The sequence below is a fragment of the Nuphar pumila genome, chromosome 17, assembly GCF_984573655.1.
Source record: "Nuphar pumila chromosome 17, dmNupPumi1.hap1.1, whole genome shotgun sequence".
In the NCBI taxonomy this organism is placed as follows: Eukaryota; Viridiplantae; Streptophyta; class Magnoliopsida; order Nymphaeales; family Nymphaeaceae; genus Nuphar; species Nuphar pumila.
In genome coordinates, this window is record NC_143265.1 from 70,484,402 (window position 1) to 70,497,932 (window position 13,531).

Consider the following 13,531-nt stretch of genomic DNA (forward strand, 5'->3'; position numbering starts at 1 on the left):
TGATACGAACTCTCCCATGGTCTTACGTTTATGTGTTTGAACAAACACGTCCTTATATGACATAATGCCGCATTTTTCTGCTTCCTGCGAAGTGAAATGATAAAAGATTTAGTTAACAGGTTTGCAACAATACTTATAAAATTGATTTGTTTATATATTGATGAGTTACCATTTTCTTCAGGTGGCTCCCAAAAGTTCTAGATCCACCTGTGTGTAGATGGGCTTCGGGCATTTTCGTTCGATTTTGTGCAGCCTTCGCTGAGCGGTTTCGAAATGCATCCCCCGCCCACTTGTCATACATTGCATCCCAAACATCTGACCTGATAGTAGGAGGTCCATGACCCTTCCACTGCAGTGGATCATCTATCCCACCAGATGCTTTTCTTACTGCAGTCTTCATATTATGTAGCATGTCTGCAAATCGATTGACAGCCACCTTATGCCACACCTTCCTTGCATCATGTTCCTCCATCGTAGTCGCGAAGTGATTCGAAGCCTACAAATATTTTCAGAAAGTTAGTAGACATGACTATAACAACTAATTAAATATGAAACACATTAATTATGACAAACAACTGTATACCGTGAATGAGGACCACAATTTTTCTATCGCCTCTTTTAAATACTCTTTCCATTAAGCAATCTGTCCTGGTAGATGTTGAAGTAGTGAATTCCTAAAATCATGTACAACTTCTTATGGCTCGAACCTCGCGTTACACATGAATTGGTACACAATAAATATTAATATGCAATATTTATAAGATATGCAATAAGTGAAAATGAAATACTTACGATCGATTATCGATATACACTATTCAAATGACTCTTCTTGTGCCAGACTGAGAAGACCCTGCATCCTATGTTGGCTTTTGACTTGTATGATCAACTGGTGTAGGTGGGTGATATATAGGCGAAACATTATCTGTAAAAAAATACGTTAGAAATTCTCAGAATGCGCATTTCAACTAATCAAGCATCCAATTAGTTAAATGATATACCTATCAAAGGAGCCCATGAAGATGAAGGTTGAGACTGGCTACTACTGGATGAACGACCACTGTAAGCTCCACGAATCATATTCTAACAAATAAAAAATGCCATGCAATATATTCAAATTGTTTCAAATCATTCACATCAAGTATTTCAATACATTCAAATAATTCAAATCAAGTATTGCAATACATTCAAATCATTCAAATCAAGTATTGCAATACATTCAAATCATTCAAATCATTGGAATACCTACAAATCATTGCAATACATTCAAATAATTCAAATCAAGTATTGCAATACATTCAATTCATTGGAATACCTGCAAACCATTCAAATCATTGCAATACATTTCAATACATTCAAATAATTCAAATCAAGTATTGCAATACATTCAAATCATTGAAATACCTGCAAATCATTCAAATCATTGCAATATATTTCAATACATTCACATCAAATATTGCAATACATTCAAATCATTCACATCAAGTATTGCAATACATTCAAATAATTCAAATCATTCACATCAAGTATTGCAATACATTCTAATCATTTAAATCATTGTCACACATTTTTATATATTCAAATAATTCAAATCATTCATATCAAGTATTGCAATACATTCAAAACATGAGAATACATTCAAATAGAGGTTTGTATTAAATGATTTTGCTCACTAGCTCGAGAATTCTTCCTCATCACTTGTTTGACTTTCATATTCTTCTTCTTCATCTTATTCTTTATGGTTTGCCCATCCACTTAGTATATCATTTGGATCACATTCTTCTATGAATGTTTCATCGACCAATGGAGATATGACATGCATATCATGCATAATATCGTGACTATAAGAGAAGTCATAAATATCATCTGATTGATAGTAATCACTCTCTTCAGTTAACTTTTCTTCATCCGATAACTTATTGTAAACTATACTACGGTACATTCATTCACGGTTTGCAGTCATTTTGTCGTATGATGTTACGAATAATATCCTAACCAGTTAAAAAAGAATCATTAGGATGTTATGATGAAAAAAATATCAAATTTATCATGCAATATATCATGTCATACAATCACAGGAATTATGATGCATACATTGATAACTTAATATTTTCATGCGCAAACTATTCATAACACAATACATTCATTTGAAAACATGCTTTCATTATACAATTTCACATGTAAGTTATAATCAAATTGAAAGTAACTGCATGCAAGCATGAATACAATCACATCAAACATTGCAATATATAAAAAACATTCATATAAAAAAAATGTCAAACATGTACCTGCAACAAATACACTCCAATAGCCCGCTAACTACTACCATGCCTAGCATGGAATCCGTACTCAAAAAATAAGAACACTTCTATTCTCATATATTAAAATCATGCTCAGCATGATCTCCAAACTCCAACAAAGCAGTCCTAGATATCAACAACTAAGTGAGTGTGTGAACAGTAAAGTATTGCATCCAATAAATTAAATAACATGTGATGCGCTTGCATCACTTACTCACCACGGGTATTTACCCGATTTGCATTGTTTTTGTCACTTACTTACCATGGGTGATGGGGCACAAGCGGGATCCGTTGAGAAATTTACAAGAGACACTGTGTTAAAATGAAGTCACCCTCTGCCAAAAGGAAAAAATTTAGAATAAATATTAAAGTCGAACAAGATTCCGGTGAGGCAGAACGAATCTCAGGCGTCGACCACCTCTCCGTTCGGTCCAACAGGTTTTCGAGTTCGGCCGGCCAGTCAGTAGGCCAACGATATACTACAACGGCATGAGGTCTCTGAATGTAGTGATCGTCCCCTGGAGCGGCAGACACAGGGTGATGTCGTGGTTCAAGAACCTGGTGATCGTCAGGCGAACCCTGACCGTCGCCCCTCGTGCCGAAAAAAAAAACACTGAGGCAGGAGGGGCGACCCCCTGCTGAAAAAAAATGAGGCAGAGAGTCGCCCCCCTGCCCGAAAAAAAGAGGCAGGGGGGCGACCCCCTGCTGGAAAAAAAGGAGCCCCCCTGCCAAAAAAAAAAGAGGACCCCTCCTGCCGAAAATAAAAAATGAGGGGGGGGGGGTGACCCTCTGCCGGAAAAAAAAATGAGGCAGGGGGTCGCTCCCCCCTGCAAAAAAAAAAAGAGGCCAGGGGGCGACCCGCTGCCAAAAAAGCAGGGGGGGACCCCCCTTGCCAAAAATAAAAAATGAGGCAGGGGGCGACCCCTTGCCGGAAAAAAAATGAGGCAGGGGGTCGCCCCCTTGCCCCCCAAAAAACAAGAGGCAGGGGGGCGACCCCCTACTGGAAAAGCAGAGTGGTGACCCCTTGCTTGAATAAAAAAATGAGGCAAGGGGGGCAACCCCCTGCCGAAAAAAAAAAGCGGCAGGGGTTGCACCCCCCCCCCCCTTGCTGAAAAAAAAGAGGTAGGGGTGCGACCCCCGGCTGAAAAAAAAATGAGGCAGGGGGGCAACCCCCTACCGGAAAAAAAAATGAGGTAGAGGGTCTGTGAACACCCCAAAATTTTCAAAGACTTGCAAAATGACCCTTTTGCCCCTGACTCCATCTTCTGAGAAAATCAAAGCGATTTCAAAACTAAATTTCAGTCATTCTTCAGATTTTCTGAATTAAATTCCATATTGATGTATTCAAAATCAATTCCGGATCCGAATCCAGTGTTTTAATTCCAAATTTCCTCAAAACCCTGATCCAAACCCATTTCTGAAGAAATTTTCTAAAAATGGCTTTAAAATTCTCAGAAAAATTCCCTTTTGGAAATATTTTTGCAAAAACACAAAAATTAGTTTTGACCTTTTGGTTTCTCGTAAAAATCTAGGATTTTTATTCTAAAAATACAAAAAAATGGAGAAATAACACAAAAAACCATAAAAATTTGGAAAATTTACGAAAAAAATGAGTTTAAGCTTTCTAAATCAATTTTGATAAAAAAATCAATTTAAAACCGTTTTTATAAAGAATCTTTTACACGGAGCCTCTTTTTGGAAAAACCAAAACTTTTTTTACAAAAGAACCCTTTTAGGGTTTCTCTTGGAGAGACCGTGGAAAAAAAAAAGAGAGGGATGGATGGCCGCCCCCTCTCCATTTTCGCTCTTCTCTCTCTCTCTCCCGATTCTCTCCATGGGGAAACCCTTCACCATCGAAATCCCCCTCCCTCGTCCATCTTTAACCGTCGGCCCGTTCCCGAACCTTCTTCTCCTCTTTAAAAAGAGCTCGCAGGACACCCCATTTGACCACCGCTTCTCACCCCCGCATCATCTACTTTTTCATGAATCACCCGTTTTCACCCTACCACCGCATCTTCTCCTCTCAATCCAACCGTATTCTACTCCCTACATCGCTCCTCTCTTCCCTTTCCCCTTTTTCCCCTCTCCTTTCGATATCCACTAATCACTAGAAAGTCCGATCATCCCTGCAATGCTTCGATAAACCCCTCTTCCAAGATCTTTGCAAGCAAGCCTCTCTGCCTCATCAGTAGCAGATGCGCATCCCAGCTTTTACAGTAGAAGCAGTATGACATCCTCAGATCCATTATCTATCATCATCGCCTTCTCCAAGTTCTGAAAGCCCTGCAGATAAGAGGAGAGAACAATCTTCACATCTGGTTCTTTCGAAGGAACATTGGCCCTTTCCTTCAGAACTGTGCCAGACTAAGGTAAGCTGTTGTACATCTTTTCTATTCCCTTTCACGATTTATCCATGGAGTTCTTTGATCTTCATTTTTTTTTCTTTTTTATATACATCTTTATAGCTTAATTTTTTTTCCTTTATCTGTAACGCTTTGTCTACATTTAATGATATTTTCTGTTTTATGGAAAGAGGGGGTCTTCTGTTTTGATGCTTTTCCCTTGCATTCTGATGATCGACGATGCCTCGCAATGGCATCATCGATTCATCCAATTTGGGGCGTCAGATTTTATTTGCTTTTATATTCCTTCGGTACTGTTTCCCTTTGATTTTCTCACAGATTTTCTCTTAATTTCTTTTTTTTTATTATTGTTATTTATTCTATTCCTTGTCTCTCATCAATGCACCACAAATGACACATAATTGTGTATAGCGACTTCAGTGTCTCATCGTGCAACAGCAATGGAGCTTTCCAGATTCCAACAAACATTTTTCTGAAATTTCGTTTGACATACTAGTTGGCATTTGATTTTTTTTTTATTTTTTTGGCATTTAGTCTCCTTTCGGTCAACTGCCATTCATTAGAACTGAATTTCACGGCACCCGTGAAGATTCTAGGACAGGATCCATCTTGATTGTCATTTTTTTTTCATTACCCTTTGCATTTGTCTTGATCGTCTGGATGGTTTATTTCATTCCATCCCCTTTTTTTTATTATGCATTCTTAGAATTCTCAGAAATTCCTTTTTCTTTAGTTTGAAATGCAGCGTGGGTTTAAGGACAGGTTTCAGATTTGATGTAAGAGGCCTATAGAACTCGGGATCGACTGATGGAACATGCTCTTGTAAATATAGTGCTGGTTTAGTTGCATAGTCATATACCCCTTTATTCGATTGATCTGGCAGATGCTCCTCGTTTCCTTGATGCCGACTTGTTGATGGATGCACTTCTCAGAATATCCCCAAGTTATGGTGTAATGCACTGAAGTACATTTTGCTGAGATAGCCCCTTTGTTTAAATTCATGTGTTGTTGCTTTTATTTACACAGGATGCCTTACGGCTATAACAGGGGTTGTGAATTTCATATCGTTAAAAGAGTTATGCCTTGATGAAAAAAAAAGGGACCCAGATGATACCCCAGTTCTCAAATATAATCAACTTTCAGCATCTAATATCTGCTACAACAAACAACTCCCAACCTAAATTATATTGTTGTTCATTTGCTCCCTTTTTTGCCTAAATTTTATCAGGTTGGGATCCACTTGCCTACGCAAGTCTCCTTGCCTTCATCTGTGCATACAAGGCATATGACAATAAAGTAAGATTTACCCTTGCCCACATGAGTGTTGACAGGTGGGTTTTCTATCCGACTGAAAACATTGGGAGGAGCTATGCTATGGCTAATTGCCATCATGCAAAACCAACATACAAGCAAGCAGCAGACATTTGTTTTGATTTTGAGGCTGGCAAGTTTTGCAGAGAACAAAAATTTTTTTGTTGTTGAGAGGTTTGGAAGATATGTAGAACTACCCTCTGAATCTCCTTCTGCTATTGAAAGCAACCACCCGCCACCTGGATGGTTTGCATTGGGAATTACTAAAAGTTTGAAGATATCTTTTTTTTTTTACAGACCTGAGCACCAACTTGTTTTGCATGGTTTATTTTTTTTATTTTTTTTTTTACAGTTTTACAGGGTGAAGAGGTGGAAATTGTTGGAAGAACAGAAACAGGAGAATCTGGGATGATCAATGCACTATTGTAAAGTCGGGGCAAGGCTTGCGCGTGATTGTCTGGTTTCAAGATTATCTCGGGCCTAGTTTCAAATGTTAAGTCTGGCAGCCATCAGTCTGAAGATTGATGAACTCTTGAACTGGTCTCCCTCCAAAAGTTTTGAAAGCATTGATTTGATTAAGATCTTAAGATGGGACGTGCTTTGCTTGAAGGTTGTATGCTCAGGATCCATTGCTTACCTGAATGACTGTCAAAATGATTGGGAGATTGCAGAAAAGGTAAAGTCTGCAAAACTGAATTTCTGCACAATGGCAATACCTTACTGGAAAGTGGAAATGGCTTTGAAATCCTCTTTTGCTTGCTGTGTGATAATCACCTGATTCACTAAAGTTTCAAACCAGATTTTGGGGTTTTTGATAAAAATATTTTTGAAGTGTTAGTTCTAAACCAGTTTTTGATATGCCATGAGATATACTTGCACTCACCAATATGATATGGCAATTCTAAATTCTGTACATAATTCTCATATGATTGTCATTAATATTTAGTTTCCCTATAAACTCATGGTTGCTTGCACATTTACTATACAAAGAATAGTTCCTTAGAAAATCCTTTGCGGAAACTGATCTGCTAGATCAGTTTATGATGCCATGTGTCGTCCATTGACGCCATCACTCTGTTGAGATCCATTTATCACTATGCTTTTGCTGATCTTATTATCCCTGCTTCTCCATCCATCTGTTTTCATTTCTCTCATAACTGGACATTGTAAAATCTAGTGAAAGAGAAATGCTGAATAAGGTATGCTCCCACTGGTTCCCCCCTTTCTTACCTGTATAGCTTTACAGAGAGAAGAAGGAGAGTCTTATCAAAATCAAGTGGTGTTGTTAATACTGATTTCAGCTCCTTTACTGTTGCAGGATAAATCAAAAGAAGGATAAGGAAGACCCAGTTCTCTTTCTCTGTTTGTGTTGTTTTAGCAGAAAATGACGGATTTACTTTGTGAAATTCTTTGCTTATGTGGCTGTCCCAGAGTTCCCCTTTTTTTTCTTTAAAAGTGGAATAATAAAGGCCCGGTGGTGGACCTGTGTAAGGATTCAGCATCACAGGACACGTGGAAGGAATTATTATCTCAATCAGAGTCGAGTAAGAATACTCTGCCTGATCCAAGAGGTAAGATTCCCTCATATAGTTTTCAAACTAGTTATACCATTTCTGGTTATTGAGGAGAAATTCTTGAATATTTTGAATTCATTATACTTGTTGTGCGATATATGGATAATCTGATTCATTGAGGTTTCAAGCCAGATTTTTGGGTCTCATTGAAAATACGTTGAAGTGCTAGTCTTTGCATCATGATATATGTTTTACTAATTAAATGTCGGTCTGTTATATGTTGTGTTCTCTATCCATAAATATTTCTTTTTGTTAAAATATTTGGGTGAGGAATCAGATGTGCAACAGCCTTTTGCCTAACAGTAGGCAACTTTGGTTAATATGGGCAGATTAAGGTATAAATGCTATACCATGGACTGTTTGCAGTACCTCCATGAATGCGGTCAGGTAGCAGGAATAAAAACACTCTTTACAATCATGAATCTAGGCATTTGATGGAAACAATCAATTTCTCAAAAGATGTTCAGTGATTTTCATGCTTTAACACAGAAAATGCTCCACAGATCAATGCCATTTTTGATGAAAGTTCTGACTTTCTTCTTTATGTAACACTGTTGGGTATAAAGATGGTTAATTTGCATACAAATAAAGTTGCTAGTGGAAAAGTTGAGAACAACAAATGTTTTCTTAAAATTTGCTCTTTACCAAGGTGACAGAAGTAGTAAAAAGGCTAGAAAAATTCCTACAGTCTCAGCAGCCTAAAAGCTGTTGTTAGTTCATTTGCACCCACGGTGGCTCTTAAGTTGCTGTAAACCCATGTATATTCACCAACAGCCCCTGAGTTGTTATGGTTTCACATATACAAGCATTCCCCACTAACATAGGCATTTAGGTAATTCTTTGTACCTCTCTTCATAGTATACAGGCATTGTATAGGCATTTTCATTCTTTTGTTTAGTATAAGTACATTCAGGCCCATACATGAATTGGCATTGCGTTCTCATTAACATGTGCATTTCCATCATGACTTAGATACAACCATAGGCATACCAACATTAAGATATGATATTCTCAAAACCCCTTCTACATTCATCTTTTGCCTCGTGTTAAACTTTAAATATTGCAGGAATTAGGTAGAAAAGGGATATGTTCTTTTTCTTAGCTTAGGAGTTATAATTTCTATTTCAAATTCAGACTTATAATAGCTAGATATAATGAGAATCATCCACATTTCCTGTTTTAGATAGAATGAGCATTGCTTATTTTCATTTTCCAAAACCTCACAATGGTGAAACACGAATGGCACAGGCACCATTTCGTAAGAGATAATAAATACTAAGTTGATGATCCACATCAATGGCCATAGTCAGGGTGTGGACAAAACTTAGCATTTTTATCTTTTACAAAATAACACTGGATCCACACTGGATCCATTTTCAAAATTCATCATATTTTCCTAAAATACTTTCTTCTTTTATCAGAATTTAACTTAAAATTAACTCAAAATATATACCAATGGCCATAGTCAGGGTATATTGAGAGTTAATTTCATTTTAAATTCTATAAAAGCATAAAAAATGTATTTTATCCTTCATTTGAATTTAGATATGACTATTATATAATACATTCAATGACCATAGTCAGGAGTGTATTATATCATTAATCTTATTTAAATTCATTTGAAGAATGAAATATGATTTTCAAATCCAATTTCAAACTTATTCAAATTCATTTATCATATAGGATAGAATTGCATCATATTTTCAAAATTCCCTTTTTAAAATTCTAAGTGATTCTTCATCTTCATTTCTCAGATCAAATCTTATTCAAATCCAATTCTATCTCATTTTAAGATTCAAAAATTCAATTTCAAAGTCCAATTTGACTTTGAAATTCCAAAATCATTTTATATTCAAACTTCAATCTTTCAACTCAATTCAAAATTCAATTTCAAAGTTCAATTTAACTTTAAAGTTTCTGATTCATCTTCAAATTCAAAAATCACAAGTTTGAGATTGATTTTGAATCTTGACTCTTCTTAAATTTTAAATTCAATCTGGGTTTTCAAAACCCAGATCCATCTTCAAAAGTCCCATTTTGACTTTCAAAACCCCAAATCCAAAGTTAGATCAACTTGGATCCAGTTTTCTAAAAAACAATTCTACTTTTGGATCTTAGGCTTCAAATCCAAATTGCATCATGAATTCCAAACCTTAGATCCAAATCCTTCTTAGAATCCAGAACCTTATTCATCTTGGATCTCAGACTTTAGATCCAAAACCCATTTTAGGATCCAGAACCCAGTTCCACTTTGGATCTCAGATTACAGATCCAAATTCCATTTAGGATTCAAAATACAATTCTACTTTGGGTCTCAGACTCCAGATCCAAATCTATTCTGGGATCCGGAACCCAATTCTACTTTGGATCTCAGATTTCAGATCCAAAATCCATTCTAGGATTCAGATCCCCATTCTACATTGGATCTCAGATTACAGATCCAAGTCCCACTTAGGATCTAGATCCCCATTCTACTTTGGATCTCAAACTTCAGATCCAATTCCATTTTAGGATCCAAAAATCCAACTTCATCTTGGATCTCAAATTGAAGATCCAAAATTCATTTAGGATCCAGAATCCAACTTTACTTTGGATCTCCGACTTCAGATCCCAATTTTATATCCAATTCCAAATCTTGAATCCAATTCCATTTCATTCCAGATTTCAGATCAAGTTCCCATTTCAGATCCCAAATTCAAATTTCAACTTTGAACTCTATTCAGAATCCAGATCTTGGATTCAGATTTCATCTTGAAACTCCAACTTTCAAATCAAATTCTATTTCTCAAATTCTATTTTTCCCACGTTTCCTTCTAATTTCAAAACTTCAAAGTTAGAATTCAATTCCATTCCAAATATTCATCCAAGTTCAAACTTCCAAAATCAAAGTCCATTTATGACTTTGAAATTTCCTTTCTTCTCTCTTTATCTCAGTTTCAAGATCATTTCTCTCAAGATCCAGATTCATTTTCCTAAAACTTTGATTATTCTAAAAACTTAGAACTTTAAATCTTAAGTTCTAAAGTTAGAAATCATTTTCTTCACTGCAATATCAGATTCATCTCAGAAACACTTGGGAATTCTTCAAAATATTTTCAAAAAGAGCATACATCTTTGCATTTTTACAAGCATGATTCTTTGTGCATTTAGACTTAGGATAAATTCTTAAGATAATTTCTTAGCAAAGCAAAAGGCATAAATTCGACCCTTGGTTCGATTATCCCTGGTAAAGGCGCCAGGAACGGTCGAACCTCGTACCGACGAGCGGATCCCGTCTCCCAGTTTTCCCGTAAATATTTCAAAAATGGAGGCGAGTTATTTCAAACATTTTCAAAATTAAGGTCAAGTGAGACCCGCAAAAGAATTCCTCTTCTCTTCTTTTCCTTTCTTTTCTCTTCTCTCTTCTTTTCTGTCTTTTATTGTCTCCCTTCAAAAAGGAAGAAATAAAGGATAGAAAGGAAAAGAGAAGGAAGAGAGAGAAAGATACAAGAGGAAAAAAATTGCGATGATCACAGGGTCCCCCCCCCTCACTGCAGGAAAAAAAGAGGCAGGGGGGGTAAAAAATGAGGCAGAGGGCAACCCCCTGCCGGAAAAAAAATGAGGCAGGCGCCCCCTCTGTCGGGAAAAAAGAACGAGGCAGGGAGGGCAACCCCCTGCCAGAAAAAAAATGACCCACTTACCAAGGAGACGCCGGGCGGCAGGCGGGGGGGGGGGGGCGACAGGCGACGAAACGGGGGGCAATGGGCCAGGGGAGGGACGAGCGGCAGACCGGAGAGCGATAGGCGACGGGTGGCGGGCCGAGGAGTGCGTCGGGCGGAAGAGGGCGGCGGCTGGGGGAGTGCGTTGTGCGGGAGAGATGAAACATGAAGGAGAAAGAAGGGTTCTGATTAGGGATTTACGGGAAACTTAGCGACGGATTTGGCGATGGCCTACTTCCGTCACAACTCTGTCGCAAATTTACATGACCAGTTAGCGACAAAATATTTTCTTCGCTAACGTTGTCGCTACATAGTGAGGAAAAAACCTCCATCGCCAAATGCCACAAGTATTGCGACAAAAACCTGATGTCGCTAAGCCATCGCTAATTAGCAACGGATTTGGCGACAGAAGTTTCTCTGTCGCTATTTTTTGTAAATATTATGAATTTTAGCGACGGATTTGTTTCTCTTGTTAATCCGCCGCAAAGTTGCGACAGAAAAAATCTGTCGCAAACTTCCGTCGCTAATGACCATTTTTCTTGTAGTGTTAGGATTTGAGAGGAGAGTAAGAAGGAAGGTGTTGGTTTCTTCTTGGTGACAAAGAAAATGTATTGGTTGATCCACTTGATGGGTTGAATGACAGGTGTGGTTGTTCTTGTTTGTGGTTTAGTAATTAATTTTATATTAATAAAAGCTCTTAGTACTATCTCTATGAACTTAGGCATATAGTCGAACCACATAAATCCTTGTGTCTTGTGGATGTTTGCTTCTTTGTTGGTTTTTATTGAGTTTGTATATGTTTTCTATTTGCCAGTATCTAATTTGACCTACTATGATCTTGGGCACAGGCCTTAAAATCTCAATAGTCACCACATGCTATCCAAATGAGAAGTTGCATGACTCACAAGTTCAAATGATTCACATTCCAAAGGGATACTCCAACACACTTGTGTGGTGATTTCTTGTACACTATTTTAATGAAAATTATACAAAAATAATGTATCTCTTCCCACTACAAGAAAACACGTCATTACCGACCACAAAAATGGCGACGATAAATTATCGTCATCAATAATAAATTAATCATGACAATAAACAATGTCATAGTAAAAATAGCTATAGTCAACGACATAATGTCATCACTCTTATCCCATCGGTAATATGAATACGCAAAAGATGGTCGAGAATAAATATTATCTATAATATTATCATTGCCTTTCAAATATGATGATAATTAATTGTCGCCAATTATCATTTATATTTTTTGGAGTATAGATGATGATAATTATCCTCACATATATTCTTATTTCTGACGTAAATATATGATGATAATATCGTCGAATTTAAATATATTGATAATGATATATATCATCATTAAATATTAATCTTAGTACATACCAGCATATTGACGATGATAATTATCATCATTATTAGATTACTAATTAGCATATTAACGATGATAATTATCATCGTCAATAGATTATAAATGATCAATATATTGACAATGACAATTATCATCGTCAATATGATATCAATAAATTAGAAATTATCATCATATTGATGATGATAATTATCATCGTCAATATGCTATTATTTGTAACCGATTGACGATGATAATTATCATCGTCCACATGCTATCAATGGATTGATCAACATAATGAAGATGATAATTATCATCGTCTACATGCTCTCAATGGATTGATCAACATAATGAAGATGATAATTATCATCGTCAACATGTCCATTATTTATAATCTATTGATGACGATAATTATCACTGTCAATATGTTGTTGTCAATAGATTACAAATGATCAGAATATTGACGACGATAATGTCGCCGCCCATAGTGTAACATCAACGATGATAAATATCCTCATTGATATTAAACTTATGCCTAATCTTATTGATGATGATAATTATTATCTCCATATTTTAACATCGATGACAATAAATATTGTCATTGACGTTCTTATTCATGACGACAATTATCATCAACTTTTAGTATATAACCAATGATATTTATTGTCCGTTTTAACGAGTATAGCCAACAATATTTATCATCAACTTAAAGTAATATAGGTGACACTATTTATCATCGGTTTCACTATAAGAAAACTGCGTATTAGCGACAAACGCCAGCCATCGCTAAGCCGTCACAAATTTGTCGCTTAAGACATTAACGACAGATTTTGAGATGGATTAGCGATGGATAGCGTTCGCTGCATAACCCTAGTCGCTAAACTGTGGCAGAATTTATCTGTCGCTAAGTAGCGACAGATCATGTCCG